Raw genomic sequence first — 25,606 nt, 5'->3', positions numbered from 1 at the left:
CTGGGCTAGAACATGTGGTGGGAGTAGGGCATCAGACATGTGGCCATAGGTTAGCAACAACATCTGCTGAGAGTCCACATGACCTTGCACACTCATGGTCCCATAGTGGCAGTAACTCCAGCACTACAAAAGGGAGGGTGCTGTCCACACCATGATGTGGCAGACGATGGGCACATAGGCCTGGCCATCCCATAAGGGACATGGGCCCAGCAGACACCAGTCACCATCAGTGACTAGTACTGCATCTGCCCCAGGGCATGATGGTGCCAGTACCACACCTGGAAGAACCAGTTCCCACGCTCATGGCTGGAGATGGTGAAATGTCCATTCTGACATGTATGGTCCACAGCTGTCCAACCTACCCATGTGTGCACACACCCATACATCACTGTCACATGCAGGTCTCCAAAAGACACACATGGCACCTCTTCATGGCCCAGCTGACCAGCACCCCTTCCTGACTCCCATTTATGATGTCAACTGTTTGGCGCAGCCTATGCCTCTGGTATCCCCCACACCACACCCTGTGCATGTAATGATACCTGTGCCACATGCATGTCATTTATACCATTGATGCAGGGACATGCAAATATGTGTCTGATGCACAAGGTGACTATAGTACATTACATGAAATGTTGTATTGCAGTTGTGTTATGGCATGGCAGGTGCTGTATGCTGGGGTGTGTCATGAGTACACATCAAAGTGTTTGTACCTTTGTTGCATGATGTTAGTTTGGCGATGGTGCTGCAGACTGACAGGTGTCTCTCAGAACTGTGTATGTTTCTGCTGCAGGAGTCTGAGTGGCTATGCTGTGGAAACTAGGTGGCAGTACAGCAGCTCAGGATGGCATGGCTGCAAAGCAGAAATATGACACCAGCAAGGTATGGCTGTGCATGTGCATAGTTACCTAGGTGTGTATGTGCAGAACAGTGTGTCAGGGGCAATGAGGGCAGACAGTGTAATCCTGCATGCATACCCCATGATAATGCATCCTATCCTTGATACTTGTCACCTGGATGTTCCATACCTGCAAATGTAGGTGGTTGCAGATAGCATTTATACCTAGGTAGATGTGGACTATATAGGGCCAGCAGCTACACACAGGGCTTAAAAATGAATAACCATTGCATATGCATAGGCAAGGCAGACACACTGCTGCAAAGGGGATACATTTACACACACACACAGAGTTGCTTTTTTGAGATTAGAACCCCTAGCTGTCTAGTAGTGTATACTGTAGTAATATGTACTTATTGCATGTGCCACAGAGTTTATGCATTCTGAGAGTGTCTGCCAGTGTTGTTAAGTTGGGTGACATCAGCATGCCTGTAAAGGAGGCCAATGGGGGGGTGAAAGGGCCTGAAGATGTAAAACTATTGCACACAAATAGGCAAGACAGACACACTGCTGCAAGTGGGTATAGTAACACACACACTCACAAAATTGTCCCTTTTTGAGATTAGAACCCCTACTGCTCTAGTATTAGATACTATAGTATTAAGTACTTATTGTATGCACCATGGAGCTTATGCATTCTGAGAGTGTCTGCCAGTGCTGTTAAAGTGGATGGCATCAGCAGGCCCTGTAAAAGAGGGCAAGGAGGTTGTTGACAGGGCTTGAAAATGTATAACCATTACACACAGGTGTGACAGAGACACTGCTGCAAGATGGTATATTTACACATGCACATACCTACTCTCAGAGTTGCCCTTCTTGAGATTAGAACCCCTATCTATTCAGTAGTATATATAACAGTACTAAGTACTTATCACATGTGCCACAAAGCTTATGTGCTTTCAGAGTGTCTGCCAGTACTGTTAAGGTGGATGACATCAGCAGCTGTTGACAGGAAGGCCACTGTTGTGGAGGACACTAGTCACAGGGCCATAAAATGATTGACCATTGCACAGACATAAGCCTGAGAGGCATGTCTCTATTGCTGTATAGGAAATATGTACACACACACACAGACACACACACACACACACACACACACACACACACACACACACACACACACACGCACACACACACACGCACACACACACACACACACACACACACACACACACACACACACACACACACACACACACACACACATACACACACACACACACACACACATACACACACACAAGGTGACTGATGTGAGATTAGAACCCCTACCTACCTATTATTACACACCAGCTCACAGTAGTAGTTGCATGTGTCACCGATTACATTTGGTATAAAAGTGGCTGCAGCACTACTTCACTCTACACCTTTATGTGGCTATATATATATATAATCTCTATCTGTCTATATATAAATATATAGATACATATATATCTGGAGGGTTTCTTCCTGGGCCTCCGCTGAAAATTAGCTTTGTTCCAAGTCGGACTTTCCCGGTTAACAAATCTTAAATAAATAAATATACTGTATATATAGATATATATATATATATATATATATATATATATATATATATATATATATGTGTGTGTGTGTGTGTGTGCCACATACTGATAGATAAGGGTAATCATGTCTGAGAGGGATAGGGAGAGACAGATACATATATACATACTTGTCTGTATGCACAGAGATATATATTCACATCTCAGTTCTTTGGGCTGATGCGGCATCAGACATGGGGCGATATTAGCTAAGTGTAGAAACATGCCCAGTGTGACCGTCAGTACTTACAAGGTGACTCCAGGCCAGACCTCTCTGTACTCCAGTCCAGGATTTTGTGTGCTATAGCCAATTGGCTGCTGCACCTGATTCAACAGCCAGCACCTCCCTGATATTATGTCCAAGGGATTCCCCAGCTGTGGGCTATACATAATATGTGAGTCATACCTAGGGTGTGTTCAGGTTGTAATAGACTGTACAGGGTTTTGCATCATATGTGTGGTGCATTTTACATAGCATTGTTATTTTTCAGTACATCATTGGCAAATCATTACAGATTGATGTTAGGAACTGATGACAAACAGTTGATTTACTGACAACATACACAGCAGGGAACCCATGCTACTGGACGACCTGTTATCCTCTGCACTTTCTAAATTGGTGTGGCCCCTAGTTAAGTCTTCTCCTTATATGTGGGCCTTTGTACCTGTCCTGTTCATGGCTTTATCCATATTTCCTGCTCTAAGTAGTTGTAGGTATGTTGTGACTGGGGTGCATGATGTAACAAAACACCCAGGGTTACAGACCTCATACCTCTGACAGTACATGTTTAGCAGGATGTCCAGCATTCCACCCCATATGTCTGCTCTGCTCCACAGATAGTTGTGTTTTTTTGGTAATATACTACTACATGGTACCCACTGACTTGTTGAAGGTACTGACACAGTTACATGATGGCTTTTACATCCTGACACTATTCTGACTTGTTACAACCTGCTGCTATACTTGTCACCTTCTAGGTTACTCAGAGCATGTGTAATGTCCATAACTGTGGCTCCCTGTCCCTCTATTGTTTCTGGCATTGTCCAGGTTTCTTTCAGTAACAAATAGTGACATATTGACAATCTGTAGGACTCCTACCATAGGAGTACCTTACATGCAAAATTGTAGGTGCAGTCAGCTTCAAACCACGAGCACCATCAACCATACTAATGTACTTAGCCCATTAAGCCACAACAGACACCAGAAAGGGAAGTTTAATTCCTGACACTATCAGCAGCAGACAGACATGCACTTTAACTCCTGCATATTGAAGAAATAGAATATGTCACCTGGTTGTTTGGGACAGCCCTGGGATTGTGTGGTCTGCTGCTATATCCTTGAAAATATACTGTTACTGCAGTTGTATGGGAACACTGCAGTGTTGGGGATATGGGACTCTAGCACTGGCAGTCAAGCATCTGCCCTATGACCCCACTGCTTGGCATTACCCTCGCATACTGAAGTGGGTTTTGCTGCCTTGTGGCCTACTGCGTTTTCTGAGTTTGCCAGTATTCGACAGAGAGTTTCTGTTGTCCCATATAGCTGTTAGTTCTCTGCAGGTAGCCCAGTTGCTCACTCTATTCCCTTGCATACATGCAGCAGGTCCAAACATATGCTACCATAGTCTAGTACCACATACATTTGTTGTACGGAAGACTGACTTACCTTGTGAATGCAACAGTTAAGAAAGCAGTGCTTCAGGGCTGGCCCTGTCTAATGCATACAGTACACAGCCAATACATGGTAATGTACAGGTTGTGTGTTGTAGTTGGCATCCTTTTTACTATGTATGCCAGTTGTTGTGAGGTGTCAGTCCCTAGGACCCTAAGTTGCCAGTGCATGTACTATGCATTGTCTCTTAGCCAAGGCCAGGGCATACTGGGCATGCCTACGTTTGCCTACAGGAACAGGCTCAGGAGGGTCCTCCTCCGAGTCCCACTGTGGGTGTGGTTGTGGGGACCTTTGCACTGGTTGGGGGCTGTGTGTCCCTTACCTGTAATGATCCTGCTGCAGCAGCTTCTGCAGGATCATATTGTGTAGCATGGCACATACTGCGAACATCTGTGTACATGTGGCTGCAGTGTACTGCAGGGCTCCTCCAGATATATTGAGGAAGTGGAACCATGACTTGAGCAGCCCAAACATATGCTCTATGATGTTCCTAGTTTGTGCATGTGCCTCATTATGGCATTCTTCAGTAGGTGTATGTACATTTCTGATGGGTGTCATTATCCAGGGTTCCAATGCACAGCCAGCATCACCCACTAGATGGCCATACAGGATGTCCCCTCTGGCAAACATCTGGTACAGCTGTGATTCATGCCAGATATGTGAGTTGGGATAACTGCCAGGGATGCCAGCATACACACACACACATGATAATGCTCTGGGCATTGCACACAACCTGGCAGTTGATGGACTGATACTCCTTGCGATTGGCGTAGACTCTACACTCCTCACCGGACAGTGCTTTAATGTGTACATGAGTGCAGTCTATGTCAGCCAGTACCTGCAGGTAGATGCATACTGCTGGCTCTATCCTCAGGGGTGTGGGGTAAATAAATGTGCTCACTGGCATGTATTTGCATGGCAGCCAGGAACTGGTTGGGTATCCTGGGTGCAGATGTCTGTGAGACCCCAATCATGTCCCCAGTTGGTCTTTGAAAAGTACCTGTAGCTAGTATTCTAAGAGCTACAAATACTTTTTTCCACTGGAATGGGTGCCCTACTGTTGACTCTAGGTCTGAGTTGAGGGCAGAAAAACTCAGTGAGGTCTTGTAGTATGTCCCTGTCCACCCTGTAGTGCTCTACAATCTCCAGCTCATGTATCTCCTGGAAGGTTACCCTGGGCCTGAACACTTTTCTCCTTCTCAGTCTAGACTTATTGTCAGCAGCAGCATCAGCACTGCCCTCAGCTATTAGAGCATACAGATGTAGAAGAGCAGCAGAAGCCCCTAGCATTCTCTCAGTTAAAATTCCCAAGTCTCTACTCCACTGGTACAGAGTATGGGTGAAAAATCAGATTGTAATGTGTATGCATACTTTATAGTGGTATGCTGCAGATACAGCCTGTGTGATTGGCTAACTCTGATGTATTCCACCTGCCAAGTATATCAGTGAGGGGTTTGAATGACCCAGTATCAGTGGAACAGGGCTTATCAGTAATTTAGACATGAGTAGCTTTCCCAGGCTATTTCCCTTTTTTTTTTAAATACCTTCCCTGCTAAGTACTGCAGCAAGGACAGCAAACCCGTAGCACTGGTGTAAACACTGCTCAGCAGTCTGGACACCCCCCATGCATGGCCTTGCTCAGCATAGCTTAAATCTGCTAAACATGCGCTCCACAGCTAAACAAAGCTTTGCAGCACTGGATACACCACCTTGCTTAGCTGAGTGACGCACCTCAGAAACAGGCTCTGCTGAGCTCCAATCTACTTAAATATATAGTGGCACACACCCTTTTCATGTCATCTAGCTGCTCTGCACACACCAAAATGGTTCTGGGACTACATGGGTTTTATCTGAGGAGACAGTGGCCCAGTTGTGCTATTCAGTAACCCTCATTTGCATACAGTTCCTTGCACATAACCTGGATGCTTCACTATTCCAGGGCCTGCCTCCTTAGCAGCCACAGATCTCTACCATTGTACATACTGCTTGCAAGGCCACATAATGCATTATCCTCACTTATGTCATCTTTTTACTTTTTAAGATCTCTAATTTTTTTTTTTTTTTTTTGCATAATGGCATGTTTGTGTGCTACTGCATGCCACACAAACCTAATATGGGTATTAAAAAACATTATTTTATATAATTTTGCATTAGTTTTTGGACTCATAGGGTATAGCTTTGCACATATCTGTGCCTACTATGACATTTCTGACCTTCTAATTGGGCTGTTACAGCCCCTGTTCAATTTTTACGTTTCTGTACACGGAAATTTTCTGTGTATACTTCTAACACCAACAAGGGTTCTGCATGAATGCCTACCTGCTTCCTGGATAGCAAAAAAACCTCATTTGTATGCAATTCACATGCTTATGAGGTGATTTGCATGCCACAGACACTTCCATGTCCACACGCTCATATACACCCCTCTGCTCTGTTTACTGGATCGCATGGCTGCTTAATTCTGTGTTGGCTCCATACCACTCTACCTACATGGAAAATCACTCTGTGTAGGCTTTATTGAATTCTCCCAATATCTTTTCTCATTTATGTGCATGTCCTTGATAAAGAACCTGTTGTTAAAATTATTTAATCTATTAATTGTCAAGACTACAGTAGACTGGTAATCTTGTCTTTCATAAGGAAAAAGTATATCAAGCTCATTTAAACTGTTGATATATCACTTGCAATAAATCATTATTAATTTTAAAGTATTGTCTTGTCTTTCGGCTTTTCCCGGTTAGGGGTCGCCACAGCGGAACTCCGGTCCGCTAATGATTGGTAGTAGATTTTTACGTCCTGGCTTGCCGGGCCTAACAGACAACCTTCAACAAAGGAACGCCCATTCACGCATGTTGCCACACAGAATTATTTTCCCATTTATTTATTTAGTTTGGAGTGGGGGCTTCTCATGACTGCTATTTTTAATGACGTATATATTTTACATACAGATTCCCACTTGGCTGAAAGTGATAAAACTTTATGGGTATACTGCTTGCTCAACCCAGTTACAAAACACAAATTTATACTAAAATTCACCTCTGCATGTGCCAGCATAGGCAGGGCTTTAAAGTCATGAGGTCTTTCAATCAATGCCATGTGTAATATGGCACATTATGAAGCAGAGACAGCAAAAGGAGGAATAATTTTACTATGGCTCTGCAAATAAAACATCTCTACAGTCTGTGCACACATGCTTCACTTCACCTGCCACAAATTATAACTAACAATGTTGTAACACTGCTCCAAAACTGTTATATAAACCAAAATACAATTCAAGTTTGTGTTGAAATGCTGAAGTGGAATTTAATATTTTCACCATGCTAGCAGTGCTTTGTTCTTTCACTTACTACCTTAAAAAGCACCTGATCTTGTAGAATTCTGTTCTCTTCAAAATATTTAATCATAGTTAATCTATGCCAGTAATTACTACCAGAACAGACTTGTGTGACTGCACAGCAGAAATAATACATTACTCTGCATACCTCAAGATCAGACTTTCATAAAGTGCAGCTCACTACGAGGAAATAATATTTTTTTCTCCACTGATTTGTCCTGCAGACCTGCAGAACTGCAAACCCAGAATCACATAGATAAACAATGACTTTTCTGTTTCTCTCTGTACAATGTTGTGAATCAGTGTTCCAGGCCTACAAGGTATTTCTACTTTATCATTAAATCCATCTCCTAAGGTGTAGCTTCTGCAAAAGGCTATATAAAATGACTTTAAAAGTCATGCAGTTTTTCATATATCTAGCTATATATCTGTATACCTATATCTATATTAATATCTATATCTGTACCTAAGCTATACTTGTGTGTGTATTAATATATATATATATATATATATATATATATATATATATATATATATATGTGTGTGTGTGTGTGTGTGTGTGTGCGTGTGTGTGTGCATATATACGAGAATGCATGAGTTTATAAGGAATTATTGAGATTGCCATTTACTGCACCATATACCATCAGCAAATTATACTGACTGAATGCTTCACTGCAAATACATCAAAAATACAAAAAAAAATTGTTTTTGCAGGGGACTATGCGCCCCCCCCACTGAACCTTCATGTCTCTGTGACTGTACAACAGTAGGGAAAAAAAAACATTCTTAATCCTACTCTTTACCAATCTCAGTCTAAAATCCCTTAACCAAACTCCACCAAAGAAACATTTCCATGTACATTTACAAAAATGTCTTACTCATGCATGATGACAACCCTACTCAGTGTAAAAATATACCACTCAATAGTATCCTAACTCAAACACAGAGGCACACACTTATTAAGGAGTGGAGGTGGGATTACATCACGGATCAGCTCTGAGCTCTTTCTTATTTGCAATGGTGATGGACAGGTTGACAGACGAGAACAGACATGAGGCCCCGTGGAGTATGATGTCTGCAGATAATATTGTGATCTGTAGTGAGAGTAAGGACCAGATTGAGGAGACCCTGGACAAGAGGAGATATGCTCTAGAGAGGAGAGGAATGAAGGTCACAGATTAAGACAGAATATATGTGTATTTATGAGAGGGAGATTAGAGGAATGGTGAGGATGTAGGGAGTAGAGCTCATGAAGGTGGATGAGTTTAAATACTTGGGCTCAACAGTTCAGAGTAATGGTGAGTGTGGAAGAGAGGTGAAGAAGAGAGTTCAGGCAGGATGGTGTGGGGGGAGAAGAGTGTCAGGAGTGATTTGTGACAGACGGGTACCAGTCAGAGTGAAAGAGAAGGTCTACAAGAGGGTAGTGAGACCACCTATGTTACATGGGTTGGAGACTGTAGCATTGACAAAAAGGCAGGATTCAGAGCTGGACGTGGCAGAGTTAAGATGTTAAGATTTGCACTGAGTGTGACAAGGGTGGACAGGATTAGGAATGAGTATATTAGAGGGTCATATCAGGTTTGATGGTTTGCAGACAAAGCCATAGAGTCAAGATTGCATTGGTTTGGACATGTGCTGAGGAGGGATACTGGGTATATTGGGAAAAGGATGCTAAGGCTGGAGCTGCCAGGTAACAGGAAAAGAGGAAGGCCTAAGATAAGGTTTATGGATGTGGTGAGAGAGGACATGCAGGTGGTTGGTGTGACAGAGCAAGATGCAGAGGACAGGAATAAATCGAAACAGATGATCTGTTGTGGTGACCCCTAACAGGAACAGCTGAAAGAAAAAGAAGAAGAAGTGTAGTACATAAAAATAATGAAAACACAGACTGCAGTGGTTTATCTGTGGTATACTGATCAATCCTTAAAAGGATGAAAAGAGCGAGCTGTACTTCCCTGTGATGGTGAGACATTGATTAATTATACCCACTGAGCGTGTTACTACAAGAACCACAGGCAATGCAGTTGTGTTAATTTGGAAGCATCTATTTAAAAAACACACACTGAAACAAAGTAAAACAAAGTAAAACACTTTCTATAGTTATGTAAAACCAGGAAATGTTTTCACTTGCAACTGAAATAAAGTATATGGATGCTTTGCAATAACCTGTGGCACATAAAAAGAGCCAAAGAAGTATTGGTGTTTTAAAGTTGGTATAGACATCATACATGCATATGTGCCTTGGTGCAAAATGACAATTACTTCTAAATTTGTGACTCCGTACTACTAAGAAAAATGTTTTCTGCGGTAATGCAAAAGTGTTGCTTATAGTAATGAAAAAAGAACATACAGACTATTGCATAATATAGTAAGAATAAATAAACTGTCTAGAACACCAGTCATAAAAAAGTAGATATTTTACAGAAACACAGAAACATTTCAATCCAAAACCCTTGGCAACTAGAGATGAATTGTTATGTCACTGAAGAAATCATATAAGATATAAGAGGATTTTGGAATATGTGGCAGAATTGAATACATTGTATAAGAAATGCAATTTTGGAGAAGTACTCACAATGTAAAAGTAAATCCTAGAAGTGGGAGATGTTGGTGTCATTTTGCCCACCTTATTCATGCATGCTGACCTGAGCCCTGCCCCTGCCCATAGTCCTAACACTACATATTCACTTGCAAAAATAATGTTTTCCTACATTTCTACTACAAAAGACTCAGGCAGAGACATAATCAGCTCAAGACATGGACATGACTGCATCTATGTCCTCACTTAGCCATAAATCTAACCCATCAATACTTGTACACATACCCTCTAAGTACAGCTCCAACATGTGCAACATTAAATCTATCACCTCACATAGCCCTAACTCTAGCCTGGCAATACTTGTACACATACTCTCTAAGTACAGCTCCAACATGTGCAACATTAAATCTATCACCTCACATAGCCCTTACTCTAGCCTGGCAATACTTGTACACATACTCTCTCATGCACAGCTTCAACATGTGCAACATTAAATCTATCACCTCACATAGCCCTTACTCTAGCCCATCAATACTTGTACACATACTCTCTCACGCACAGCTCCAACATGTGCAACATTAAATCTATCCCCTCACATAGCCCTTACTCTAGCCCGTCAATACTTGTACACATACTCTCTCACGCACAGCTCCAACATGTGCAACATTATATCTATCCCCTCACATAGCCCTTACTCTAGCCTGACAATACTTGTACACATACTCTCTCATGCACAGCTTCAACATGTGCAACATTAAATCTATCACCTCACATAGCCCTTACTCTAGCCCATCGATACTTGTACACATACTCTCTCACGCACAGCTCCAACATGTGCAACATTAAATCTATCCCCTCACATAGCCCTTACTCTAGCCCATCGATACTTGTACACATACTCTCTCACGCACAGCTCCAACATGTGCAACATTAAATCTCTCACCTCACATAGCCCTAACTCTAGCCCGTCAATACTTGTACACATACTCTCTCATGCACAGCTCCAACATGTGCAACATTAAATCTATCCCCTCACATAGCCCTTACTCTAGCCCATTGATACTTGTACACATACTCTCTCACGCACAGCTCCAACATGTGCACCATTAAATCTCTTACCTCACATAGCCCTAACTCTAGCCCGTCAATACTTGTACACATACTCTCTCACGTACAGCTCTAACATGTGCAACATTAAATCTATCCCCTCACATAGCCCTTACTCTAGCCCATCGATACTTGTACACATACTCTCTCACGCACAGCTTCAACATGTGCAACATTAAATCTATCACCTCACATAGAACTAACTCTAGCCTGGCAATACTTGTACACATACTCTCTCACGTACAGCTCCAACATGTGCAACATTAAATCTATCCCCTCACATAGCCCTTACTCTAGCCCGTCAATACTTGTACACATACTCTCTCACGCACAGCTCCAACATGTGCAACATTATATCTATCCCCTCACATAGCCCTTACTCTAGCCTGACAATACTTGTACACATACTCTCTCATGCACAGCTTCAACATGTGCAACATTAAATCTATCACCTCACATAGCCCTTACTCTAGCCCATCGATACTTGTACACATACTCTCTCACGCACAGCTCCAACATGTGCAACATTAAATCTATCCCCTCACATAGCCCTTACTCTAGCCCATCGATACTTGTACACATACTCTCTCACGCACAGCTCCAACATGTGCAACATTAAATCTCTCACCTCACATAGCCCTAACTCTAGCCCGTCAATACTTGTACACATACTCTCTCACGCACAGCTCCAACATGTGCAACATTAAATCTATCCCCCCACATAGCCCTTACTCTAGCCCATTGATACTTGTACACATACTCTCTCACACACAGCTCCAACATGTGCACCATTAAATCTCTTACCTCACATAGCCCTAACTGTAGCCCATCAATACTTGTACACATACTCTCTCACGTACAGCTCTAACATGTGCAACATTAAATCTATCCCCTCACATAGCCCTTACTCTAGCCCATCGATACTTGTACACATACTCTCTCACGCACAGCTTCAACATGTGCAACATTAAATCTATCACCTCACATAGAACTAACTCTAGCCTGGCAATACTTGTACACATACTCTCTCACGTACAGCTCCAACATGTGCAACATTAAATCTATCCCCTCACATAGCCCTTACTCTAGCCCATCGATACTTGTACACATACTCTCTCACGCACAGCTCCAACATGTGCAACATTAAATCTATCCCCTCACATAGCCCTTACTCTAGCCCGTCAATACTTGTACACATACTCTCTAAGTACAACACCAACATGTGCAACATTATATCTATCCCCTTTTGCAGCCCTTACTCTAACTTCAACCAGTGTTCACTTGATACATACTACCTATCTCTGCCACAAAGGCATTACTTCAAGTTAAAGCAATATTTGACATTGCTTTGTCAGTAAGTTCTTCATTGACTCCTACCTCTGACTGCAGTGAAAATGACCATCTGTGACAGCGATAACAATTGTCTACTTTCTGTGCATTTGAACAAAAGCATGTAAATGGTATACACATATTACACATATACAAACTGTATTACAAATTCAGCAGGCTTTTGATATATCATATGGATTCATGTCAGATGATTGAGTTTTCAGAATCTGGAAATTCATATGAATGAGACCATATGATCATGTTTCAGAAAACCTGAACATCAAAAAAGAAACAAACAAAGAAAACCCCACAAGAATCTACTTTTTTATATGTATGCAGGTCAAGCTCCCCTGCATATGCATCCTGTGCTACTTATAAATAAAAACTCCGATATCACACAACAGTGAGGAAAAGGGTAAATTTCATGATCCTCACTGTACTACGATCTCCATTTAACAGTTTTGAGTTTTCAAAAACTAGCTCATATGGTCTCGACCGTTTGAATTTTGAGTTTCTGATAATTCTATCAACTGATAGGGATCCATCATATTTGAGATTTGACTTGTGTTTATTTAATTCCATTTTGTGTTTTAAAGTAATGGGTTTAAACCTAAGGATAATACAATAAAATAATAAAAAGAAAAAAAAATAAGTGATTCAAAGAAAAACACTTACTTAAAAGAACAATGCTGATATAATTAGTGAAACAAATAAAGAGACATTCAAAATTGAACATTCTAAAATAAATTAGTGTAGTATTCTAAAAATATTGTGGGTGGCCACAGTGGTGCAGCAGTTAGCGTTGCTGCCTCACAGCAAGAGGTTCTCCGGTCCGATTCTCAGCTGGGGTGCCTTCTGTGTGGAGTCTGCATGTCCTCCCTGTGGTCACATGGGTTTCCTCCAGGTGCTCTAGTTTCCTCCCACATCCTAAAGACATGCAGTAGGTGGATTGGGCGCTCTAAATTGACCCTAGGTGTGCATGTGTGTGCCTTCTGTGGAAGGTCGGGCGCTGGGCTGGCAACTCGATACCATAAAACTCCACTGCCAATCATGAGCAGACAGATGATCCACTGTGGTGACCCCTAACTGGGAAAAGCCAAAAGAAGAAGTATTGTAAAAATATTGTGGATGACGCAATGACAGTCGTGGGTGCTGAAGAGATAGATAAGCAGAGTATTGCTGAACAGACTAGTTATTTTCAGTTGTCAATTGTGGAACTGGGGGATTCCAGGTCTGGTATGACCAGAAAAAGTGCTTTCCAGTATGACTTAGTAGAAGTTTGATCCGCATAAGATTGGTAGCTTGGAATTTTATGGCAGCAATGTATAAATGTTGATATGCAAGTATGTTAGAATGAACTATGGGTTGTTGGTACTCAGTGTAAATGAGTTTAAAGGTACACAATCACAGATGAAGCATTTCCCACTAGGTAACTGGAATTTAACTGGATTTCTGTGGAGACAGGCAATGTTGTTTGAGTTGCTGTTGGAAGGCAAACTGAGAGATTTTGTTGGAGTAGTCTGGAGTGTGTGAGTGCTGTGTCTTCAGCTGAACACGTGTAAAGGCATTGCAATTCACAGCATAAGTACAGGGAAGACAGCACCAACAGCTAGAACATTCCTGTTTTTAAAGTAAATGCACGTCCATCCTGTAACAGGCATTGAGACATTTAACCTCTGAACTGCAATCAGTTGTACAAAAGAGCATGCAAGCAGCTTTCAATATATTGCTTGAAAGACTACTTTTACATAAAAAGTACAAGTGAAGCCAGTGCTAAACATCACAATGTGATCAATATAATGTGCTAAATGAGCTATTAGGTCACTGATAAAAATAAGAATAGTGACAAACTAAAAATGGACCCTTTGTCCACCCCTCAGATGAAGGTGCCAGTGCAGTACAGGAAGTCATTAGCAGAGAATGAAACATTCCATTACGGAGAAAGTTCCTGGACCGTACCTTGAGATCTTCAAGAAGCGTTGGATCTGTATTTGTGTGTGTGTGTGTGTGTGTGTGTGTGTGTGTGTGTGTGTGTGTGTGTGTGTGTGTGTGTGCGTGTGTGCGTGTGTGTGTGTGTGCGTGTGTGTGTGTGTGTGTGTGTGTGTGTAAACATGTGTTGTTAATGGTTTCAAAGGTTGTTCTTATATATATAAAACGTCATTGATTAGTTTTCTTTGATGCATAGCAGAATAGATGGAATCCATGGCAAATTATGCAGCTGTAAGTGCATTAACTGCCTTACAAAATTTGGGATGAAATGTGAGATAATGCTGTATCTGATCATTTGTTTTGATGAATCACTCATTCCCCATATTCTCAAAATATATTAGCAATGTGGAAGATGTTTTTAGCAACGGTTGCATTACAGCATGTATTTCTATGACAATGGTATACGTTAATCTTTTTTGCCACAGATTCTTCAATGGTTTAGGCTTATCTGCAATGACAATGCATCTTTCTTAAGTCCATACTTCTCCTAATAACATACATTTTGTTAAAAGCGGGCTGGTATGTATTATCCACCTCTGACTTGTGTCACCAACTTCCTCCCCAGTACTGTAGCTAGGTTATTTGGCACCTTGTGTAGTGTCTTAAACTGATGTGCGTCTCATCTGAGAGGGTAGGAGAAACAAACCCATGTTTGGACCAAAACAAAGGCTTTTTGTGCAGTCTTGCAACTACTTGTAACTGCTACAGCTGTAGCAAGGAAAGCAGCTTGTTACTGTTACTACACACTTTCCTTCAACCATGAACCCTAAATGCAGTATCAACATTCATTTATTAATTTAATTTCTATGTGCTACATATAGTAATGGTGGTACTGCACTCCCTGGCAGTTTGTGCCTGGGGCAGCTACCCCATTCTCTCACTCCTAGCTACAGCTTTGTTCCACCCTAGTGGCATGCGACTTTCATATGTGAGGAGTGGACTAGAGAAGCACTATTTCTGATAAAAGTGACTGGTTAGGTTAGGTTGTAGAACTCTAAAATTCCAGGCATACAAAGTAGATACAAATCTAAAGAATGTACAGTACTACTGGTACAACGGGTACTACTGGTACTTCTGGTACTAATGGTTCTAATGCTACTACTGGTACTAATGTTACTACTCATACTATTGGTACTGGAGTACTGTACATTATAATAAGCAGTGTATGTTCACAAACATCCGCTTCTACATTCAACAGACACCCTTACATGTCTCCCCAGTTTCTTCTGGGAAAACAGTGGAACATCTTTGCCCCATACATGTGTCGTCCTGTAATCACCCCATTAGATTTTAGTGGATGAACGCCCTTCATTCCCCCCTTTCTCTTACTTTGTCTATGCAAATCCATTGTATACTCAAGATGCCTACTGCACCGAGTCATATGGGTCACGTTCTGGACTTTATCTCTGTATGACGAAGTAGCCAATCCCTTTATGCTTTGTTTATTAGTTTATATTGAACTTTTTTTAAAGAAGCAGAGTAACACACTTGAACATGTAATAAACCATAAACATCTAATATATTCAGTACATTCCTGTATATCTCAAAACATTGTATAATGTTCTCTCATTCATCTCATGTACCAGATGGAACATACGTTGTTTATTCACAATGTAGCCTTTTATTTCTTGGTTTGGTGAAATGAGAAGCAGTGATATGCATAGACTAAAAAACAGTTGGACAATGGATTGGTCAGTCCCTCTCCTTTCACTGAATGGTAGGCTTCTTCACAGCAGTCGTTCATTAGTTAGTATTTTTGCATATGGAGCTGACAGATTTATCTTCATTTTCTGAGAATGTTATGTTCAGGAACACTTACTAATATTAACTTTACTTGTGCCTTGTGTGTGTGGTATTCCTGTGCTTATGGTTTATACCAAAAACATATTCTTATCATGTTAGTTCACAGAAAAATGTTATTCCTGGTTTCACCGGTATTTGGCCTTCTGCCACTCGCAAGACATAGGAGACTAGTCTATGTCTAACTGCTACTTCCATTTTTTTAACAAAAAAATGTTTTGCAGTGAGGACTGTCTTTGCTTGCTCCATACTCTTATTTCTGAAATCAAAATATGTAGCAGAGATTTGTATGGTTATGTATCTCATCTGTAGAGTTACTAAAAATACTACCCTAACAGCCCAGAATATCTTAATTGTATGGCATCCAGACTACCTATGAACTTGATCTAATAAGAGCTGTTTCCATTCCGCTATTCCTGCAGTTCGTATGGGTATGTCTGAAATGTGGTGGGACTAAACAGACATTAGGGAGAAGTGTGCACAGGCAACTCATGTCTTATCTGACTCAAGAAAACCTTATCACCCCCTATACAGCATGTTTTCTGCCCCCACCACAGCATCACCACTGCTCTCGTCTCCTTCACTATCTCCATCTCTGTAGCTAAAGATAATAAAAAACTGCTCTCCTTCTTAGATCGCTCTAAAGCCTTTGACATTGTCTCCCACTGCTTTCTTCTCTTCAAACTTTCTCAACTCAGTCTCTCCCCATTACTATCTTATGGTTTTCCAGCTACCTCACTAACAGACAGCAAGCCATCAAATGGCTCTCAGCTCTTTCCCCCTTTTCTCCCTATAAAATGGGTGTACCACAAAGCTCACTTCTTGGCCCCCTTTTTTAACATTTTTACTAATCAACTCCACACTTCCTGCCCTCAGTCATCCCTCATACAGTACGCTGATGACTCCATAATCATTACTATTGCTGACAACCCCTCAGACCTGCTCATCCTAACTCAAACCTCCTTCAACCTCTCTGAAAGTTGGCTTACTAACAACCAACTCATTCTTAACCCTAAAAAGGCAAAACTCCTCCCTTTCCTTCCTAAATCTCTCAATCATCTTAACTCCTCCTTTACCATCTCCTCAATTAGCAATGCTCCTGCATCATCCAAACCCCACACTAAGCTCCTCGGAGTAATTGTTGATGACTTAAATTTGACCTCCATGTGCACCACTGTGTAAAGAAAGCCCACGTAGCCTACTATATAGGAACAAAAAGTTCCTTACCCCAAATCCAGAATCTCACTTTCCCAGGCCTATCTTCTTCCTAACCTCTTCTACTCTTCTCAAATCCTTACTAACTTACAGTCCTCTATTATCCAAACTTGAAACCACATAAAACAAGGTAGCCAGATTCGTAGCCAATCTGCCACCAAAATCTCACCACAGTATTGTTATCTGGGGTCTATATTAGAACATCGAAGTTTCAAAACTTTGAATGTTCTAATATCGATCCCTATTCAGCGAAAGCTGAAAATATCGAAGGAATAGAAAACCGAATTTTTTCCTATGGAAATAATTTGGTTGTCCATTTCTGTTGCTTCAGTATTTTCAGTGGTGTGGTGGAAAGTTATGGGTTGGGTTCAGGTAAGTGTGTGATTGAGTGCGGGTTAGGTTAGTTAGGGTTAGGGTGCAGATTAGGTATGTGTGCGATTGTGTGGACATGAGTGTTAGGGTGGGTTAGGCGAGTTAGGGTTAGGGAGCAGGTCAGGTATGTGTGCTATTGTGTGGACGTGGGGGTTAGGGTGGGGTAGGTGAGTTAGGCTTAGGGCGCGGGTGAGGTGATTGTGCGATAATGATGGACCTTAGGGTTAGGGTTTGGGTTAAGGTAAGTGGATAGTTAGTGGTGTGTGTATAGTTTAGTGTAGGGTTAAGTGTAAGATTTTAAGTGTATGTGTGTGGATTGCTGTTTGTTTGGTGTGCTTGTGTTGTGTGTATAAGTTTTGGAACAGCAAATTTTTTCCCTAGGAAAAAATTCACTGTTCTGTATGTTTGATGTTTTCAGCTTTCACTGAATAGGGGTCGATATTAGAACATTCGAAGTTTTGAAACTTCGATGTTCTAATATAGACCCACTATCTGTACTCTCAGCTGGTTAGAGTTCCCAAACCAGTTCTTACATACACAGCTTCTCATCATCCACAGCATCCTAAATAAACCCTCCTCCTACCCTAGCATCTCCTCACTTGTCTCCCTCTATAACCCACCTCACTCCCTCAGAAGCTGTGAACAATTTCTCCTATGAATCCACAAGCCTAAAAAATCTTTAGGAAAAAATGTCTACAGCTACCTTCATTCCCTATCTTGGAATACCTGTCCTATGGCTCTCAGAGGAATTATCAGTTCTCAAGATTTTAAGACAGCTCTTAGAAATTACCTAAAAAGTGCTTGGATTTGTCACTGCAATCACCCCATGTGATATCCTTTCTGTTTCCTAATCCTGCTATCAACTCCTTCTCTCCTTTACCCTCCTAACTTTCTTGCTCCTCGTCATCTGCCTCTGTCTCCTCTTCTTCCTCTTCTTTGTTAAATTATCTATTACTATTTCTTTTTACTTGTTTAACCTGCACTGAGCATGTATTTCTTGCTTTGAATATTCTGTTGTATACTTTATGTGGTGTATACTTTATGTTTGTGGAGCTTTTCTCCCTGGGCCTCAAATGAAAAAGGGCACAACGTCAGTCAGACTATCCTGGTCAACAAATGTCAAAATAAATAAATAAATAAATACATACATACATAAAGATGTTTGAGAAATGGGTTTATCTAGAAATATGGTAGCCAGTTTTAAGAAAATATCAGGGTAATTAAAGCAGATTTGAGGTTATAGTCTGTTGTTATTTCATGAATGAGTCTAGTCAGTACAGAACAGAGCATTCTGAATCAGAGAGGAGGTATGTTTAGAAGATTGCTTAGGACTGTTTCGATGCTATATTAGTAGGAAGAGAGCCGTGGCTTAGTCTTCTAGATCCCAATGCCACTCTCTAAACTGTGCACTCAACTGAAGTTTAGGGGCAAAAAAAAAGTCTGATCCCAAAACTTGCAAGTCAGCTTCTTTCTCCCTATATCTGTACCTCTCAAGTTTAAGTTTTAGACCATTTGCAATGAAAGTAACAAGCACCTTAGTAGAGCAAAATAAAGGAATTTCTACATATAAGCTGCAGTGGACCCTACAGAGAGCACCAAAGTGGTTTTGCAAATGCAACATTGGCATTCAAAACCTGAGTGCCAGTACAGAGGATCACAGTTCCTGACATCTCACAACTGGGGATCCCCCTTTTACTCTACTGTAACTATGCCTCTGAGCATGCAGTTGGTTTTATGCAGGGAGGCAGACATCAGATATTCAGGTTGCAGTCTATAAAAAGGCTGCCATTAAAGTCAAGCTTACTGGATGTGGATTGATTGCCTGCTATTTGGCTAATGATTTTCCATAGCAATTTTAGATTTCACCTTTGTGTGTGTGTGTGTGTGTGTGTGTGTGTGTGTGTGTGTGTGTGTGTGTGTGTATGTGTGTGTGTGTGTGTCTGATTGTGTGTGTGTTAGGGTATGAGGTGCTTTTTCTAGTATCATGCATTGGTCACTAGGGGAAAACACTAGCGTAGTCAGACTTGACAGTACTAGCATGCAATTCAAACACAGGTAATGAACCTATAATTAGGTGTTTCACATTGCAGCCTTAACTGCCCCTGAATCATATTTTCTTACCACTGCACTAATTGACCAACCTGCACTGAGCAATTAGTATGAGCAGTGAGCATTTTTCTGAATTCTAAGGTGTGTCATCTCTTGGGTTTTTGATCTGCTTCTGTTTAGGTCAGACTCCCTACATTTAATTTAAGCTTTTATGGTTGACTTTAACAATGGGCAAACATTGAGACTCACGTGGTAGATCTTGGAAGAAATAGTAAATGAAAATATTATATGGGTTATTTCTTGCGCAGTGATAGAACATGTCAGGGTACAGAGTATATGCCAGTTAGCATTATAAAGTAAGTGACAAAATGCCTAGATTATCCAATAATTGATGCACGTTTTGTCTTTTGCAGGACTGAGCAATGATTACTTATGTAATTTGGAAGGGCTATTGTTGATAGCCATGTGTGATTATGCTTGGTGGTAATTTATAGCATCTGAAATGTGGATTTTCCTAGTCAGATGTTATTAAAATGATTAAGTAAAACTAACTTTTCATTATTGTAATTCCACACAAGTATTTCAGTGATTATGAATAATTTAGCTGAGGATGAAGACAATATATATGAGACACTGATGTGGAAAAGTTAATGTAGTTGCTGATTATGAGTTTCATAAAAAGCAAGTTGAAGTGATCTTCACTAGATACAGTGCAACTTTGAATTAAACCTACCTTAAAATTGTGATTTAAGCAAAACAAAAGTATTCCCTCCATATTTTGTACTAGGTCTATTATCATAAAAGCAATGGAAAGAGTGTTGGTAAAATCCAACAAACAGAATTCATATCAGAGTCATGTTTCAGTAATAAATCCAATGTCAGGATTCTGCTATACTATGTGGGCCTCAGTGGTACTCACTTGTTTATACTGTCTGTAGCTATTGGATGACACAGTTTTGGTAGACAGCAGCCTAAATATTCTGAATCAGTGTAACTGCTCTGCTAAGACTTAACCGTAATGTCTTCACTAAAGAAAAAAACAATGCTTGCTCTTTGAACAGTTACTTAACCCACAGTAGATCAAATGCTCTCAACATCTCTTGAGGAAATCCTAGCCTGGTTATCCAAAAATATAGAGAACAAAACAAATATACTTGATGATGTGAATATTAATTGGTTAGACATCATACATCATCACCCAATAAACAATATCAACCTATTTAAATATACCCGACTTATTTCTACCATAATTAGGCCCAACAAAAACAATGGTTCAATACTGGACTGGGTCCTTGTCTCTGACCCTAAAAAAATCTCTTCCACACATACTCTACCTAACAGCTTTAGTGAAAACTTACCTGCATACATAATTCATAAATCAACTCCAGTGTGCATAACACACACCGCTATAAGCATACTAGAGACCTATCTCACTTCTGCCCAAATACCTTTAATAATACTGTACGAAATATCAACTGGCACTATCTTAAAGTTCTACCGCTAAATAATCCTGTTGAGTTCTTTAATTCAGCAGTCCTCCAAGTACTGGACAATCTTGCTCCTCTCAGACATAGGAGAGTGAAAGCCAGTCAGGCCTGCTGGCTCACTAAATCCACCAAACAACTTATGAAAGCCAGGGACAAGGCCTAGAAATTATGGCACACAAGCAAAAACCTTACAGACTTCACTCAATACAAACAACTGCATAACCAAGTAAAGCGACTTTTCATCAAAAACAAACAAGACCACTATATTAGCCTGGAAAGTGACCATATACAAAATTCTAAAAGGTCCTGGAGGTCCATAAACTCTCTATTAAACTCTAGCAAATGCAAAAATCCATCCCCTGATCTAGACAGGGCCCCAGCTGAAATAGCCTCACGTTTTAACTCCTTCATTAAAACAGCATAGCCAAGCTCACTGTCAACTTTCCATAAATCAACTCACCTCCCACAGACCCATCTGAAACATCAGGACCTAACTTCCATCTCTCACCCTTACCTACCTCCACCATAAAAAAAAAAAACTTCTGATTAAACTTAAACCTGGATCTAATGCTCCAGACAACTCACCACCCAAATTTCTCCAAATATCAGCAGACACTATAGCCTATCCTATCAGTATACTTCTAAATAGATCCATTCAAGAGTTCTTCATTACCACCATCTGGAAAAAGGCATTTATCTTCCCTCAATAATGATATATCTAACGTCTGACCAATTGCCATCCTCACTCCCATCTCCAAAATTCTGGAAAAAATGTATCCACAGCCAACTACTTAACTACCTTCTACATCATAATATCCTCTCCCCAACCCAACATGGCTTTAAGCCTAGTCATAACACCACCACCACTGTTATATCCTTCTTGGATACAATCAACCATGCTAGACACTCATGAAACCTTGTCTCCTCACTATTTCTTGACCTTTCTAAGGCCTTTGATACTCTCCAATTTGGGCATATCTCCCCCTACCCGAAACTGGTTTTCCAACTACCTTACAGACAGACAGACAACAAGCAACCAGATGGCACCAATCCTTCTCTCCTTTCCCTGACATTTATATTAGAGTCCCACAGGGGTCCATACAAGGTCCACCACTTTTTAGCATTTTCATCAATGATTTCCATACCAGTATAGCCCAAGCTACTGTTTATCTGATGGTCAAGTCTGCTTCAAAACTACTTACACTCACCCAAAATGCCTTCACCTCCAATGAAACCTGGATACATAATAACCATTTAGCCCTAAATGCTAACAAAACCAAACTCATGTTATTCACTCCCAAAAAACACACCCCTAACCAAAAATGATTTTGTCATTAAATCACTCAAAAACACTTGCATCGAAGTAGTCCCTTATACCAAATGTCTAATCACCATTATAGATGAAAACTTAACACTTGACCAGCATATGAACACAAATATCAAGAAAGGGTATCAAAAATTAGGCCTCCTTTATAGGCATAAACACTTCCTCACCTTCGCAGCAAGACTATCCCTTGCCTCTTCCGTTCTATCATCCTTGCTCTATGGTTCACCTCTCCTCACTAACATACTATCCTCTCTTAAATCCAACCTGGACTCATGCTACAACAAAATCTCAAAATTTGTAAGCATACACTCCTCGCACCACTGCCTATCACTCCAACATCTGAACTGGCTAGAACTTCCCCAACATTTAGTATACCTGCAACTTTCCACAGCTCAGAAGCTAATTTACAAGCCTTTGAGCTGCCCTGCCATCTTCTCTCTGTTCACCCTGTATCACCCAAATAGATTTCTGTGATCAGTCAATCAGATGCACCTAAATGTAACAAAACCTACCCCTTCCACCAGTCAAATGCACTACCCATACACCATTGCCAAACTAAGGAATGCTCTCCATCCATCAATTAGGATTACCAGCAACCCCGACCACTTTAAGACATCATTGAAACAACACCTAATCTCCCATTGGTTATGTACGTACATTTACCAGTATTGGCTATAATAAAACCGAATATTCTTAGCCTTTCTCTTTCTCCTGCTCATCCTATCCTTTCCCCCTCTCTCAAGTGTTGCTCTGACTCGTCGTTTGTATATTCAGTGCTTCCAACTTACTAAGTCTTAATATTTGACACCCAGCCACACAAAATCTATCTATCAGCATTTAGCTACTATATCTTATATTTAATCTTGCTGGCATATAGTTGATGCTCTAACCCCATACCTTACTCTCAGCCTATTTAGCTATTACCCGTTGTCATTTCCTCTCTACTGCAATATTGCACGTTCACACATACACTCATTTTCTATGTCATCAATTGCACTCTTGTTTGTCGGGCATATTTAAAATCATTTTGTTACTACTCACTGTAACCTATTATTTGTATCACTTGTATACTATCTATTTTATTGTATCACCTGTCTGTAATTTAGTATTCTGTATCATGGACGTTTGATTTTGTTTTGATTCCTGCAGCTTTTCATGTTTATTTGTTTGTTTCTGGAGCTTTTCTCCCCGAGTCTCTACTGAAAACGGGCTCACTCTGGCCAAGTAGATCTCCCGGTAAACAAATGCAAATAAATAAATAAATAAACAAATACGGTCTTCACTAAATAACCAGCACTTGTTCTTTGAACAATTACTTAACCCATGGTAGATCAAATGCCTGTAGCATCTCTTTTCATTATGGTGGCTGTCTTCCACACGCTGATTCCATCAGCTGAAGAGTTGATAGCCCTTAGGGGTCATTTGCATATATCACATGGGCTACCATTACAGGACGTTTAAGGTATTACACAATGAAAATTTTAGCTTGGCTGGTTTATTAGTATTTATTATGTTATATTTCATTCAGTGCAACACAACATATAATTAGACAAACTAGCCATTTGCTGCCATTTAGGTCCTATAATATACTGGTGAAAAATGCATAATTTCACAAATTCTGCATTACTGAAACAATAAGAATTATTCATCACATTGCAAGAGTATAACTAACTCATATGCTGTGGAAAAGTTAACATCTATTTTTCATTAAATATATATATAGATATAGATATAGATATAAAATATGAATGAGTGCAGATGCCTCAGCTGACAGTGTGTTTGGTTAACATCTGTTTATTTGACTGTTTTTGTTAGCTAAAAAGATGGTAGATAGCTGTGAGATCACACGATTCTAAGAGTTTGGGAATATGCCCTTTCTCTGATTTTGTGCTATCTTGGAATTAGAACATATAATTAGCAGATGGTTAGGGGATTTCAGGGAGGTTTGCACCCTGCAAAAAATGTATGCTTTTTTTTTTTAAATTTAAGTCTTGCATATGCCAAGTTTGTTTCTCAGCATGTGTAATAAAGTGTTGACATTCATGTTTTTGACATACTGTGTCCATTTAGGACATTGACAAACGCAAAGTGAATGACAAGCAAAACAAGCATAAATATATATATATATATATATATATATATATATATATTTATATTTACGTATACATTTGTACATAAATATGGGTGTCAGACACCCGACCAAAAGGACACAATGCTGACACCCAGGATACTGACATCAAAATGTAGACTGAAAAAATATTGACGCATGCTGTACATGCTTCAGGGATTACTTCAGGGTCGACTAAACCAACAGCAAGTGCACCTCCCATACCCCTGCTAATTGTATGCACTAAATCCAAGATTGCAAAGTCCCTAGGGAAAGGGAATATCCCCCACCCAGGGATTGTCAGTCTCATGCATCTGTTGACTATCTGTCTGCATCAACCAAATGGGGTTGGCATACCTATAAAATTATATATATCATACCTTATTATCAGTGATTTACTTTTTTAGAGCTGTAACCACATGTACCTTTCTAATCACCTATTCTATCAAATCAGTAATCCATCTTTCTTGTTCACATTTTAAGGTTTTACCTCCCTGACATCATGTTTCACTATGTAAGGCTATAACTTACCTTGTTTTAAGCATGTGTATTTTAAATAACGAATGAAACACACCTTTCCTCTCACCTTGAAAACAAATGCATTAGTGTGACAAAGAAGCTTTCATCTCTTCTTACAAACCCTCTGTCTTCCTCAGTCTGCCAAAAAGCATATCAAATGTAAAAGACCAGGTATGTTCCCTGCCTTTCCTAACTTTCTTTTGGTATATGTTTAGGGCATTAAACACTTTTTTACCTACCAGTATCTTTTTCATCCCTCATCTATCCACTTTCAGTACTGATTTGCTTTTTCTTTTTTCTTTCCTTTTTAAAGTTAAGCTA

The sequence above is a fragment of the Protopterus annectens genome, chromosome 12.part0 (genome assembly GCF_019279795.1).
Source record: "Protopterus annectens isolate FY-2018-M chromosome 12.part0, PAN1.0, whole genome shotgun sequence".
Lineage (NCBI taxonomy): Eukaryota > Metazoa > Chordata > Ceratodontiformes > Protopteridae > Protopterus > Protopterus annectens.
This window is presented reverse-complemented; position numbering follows the sequence as displayed.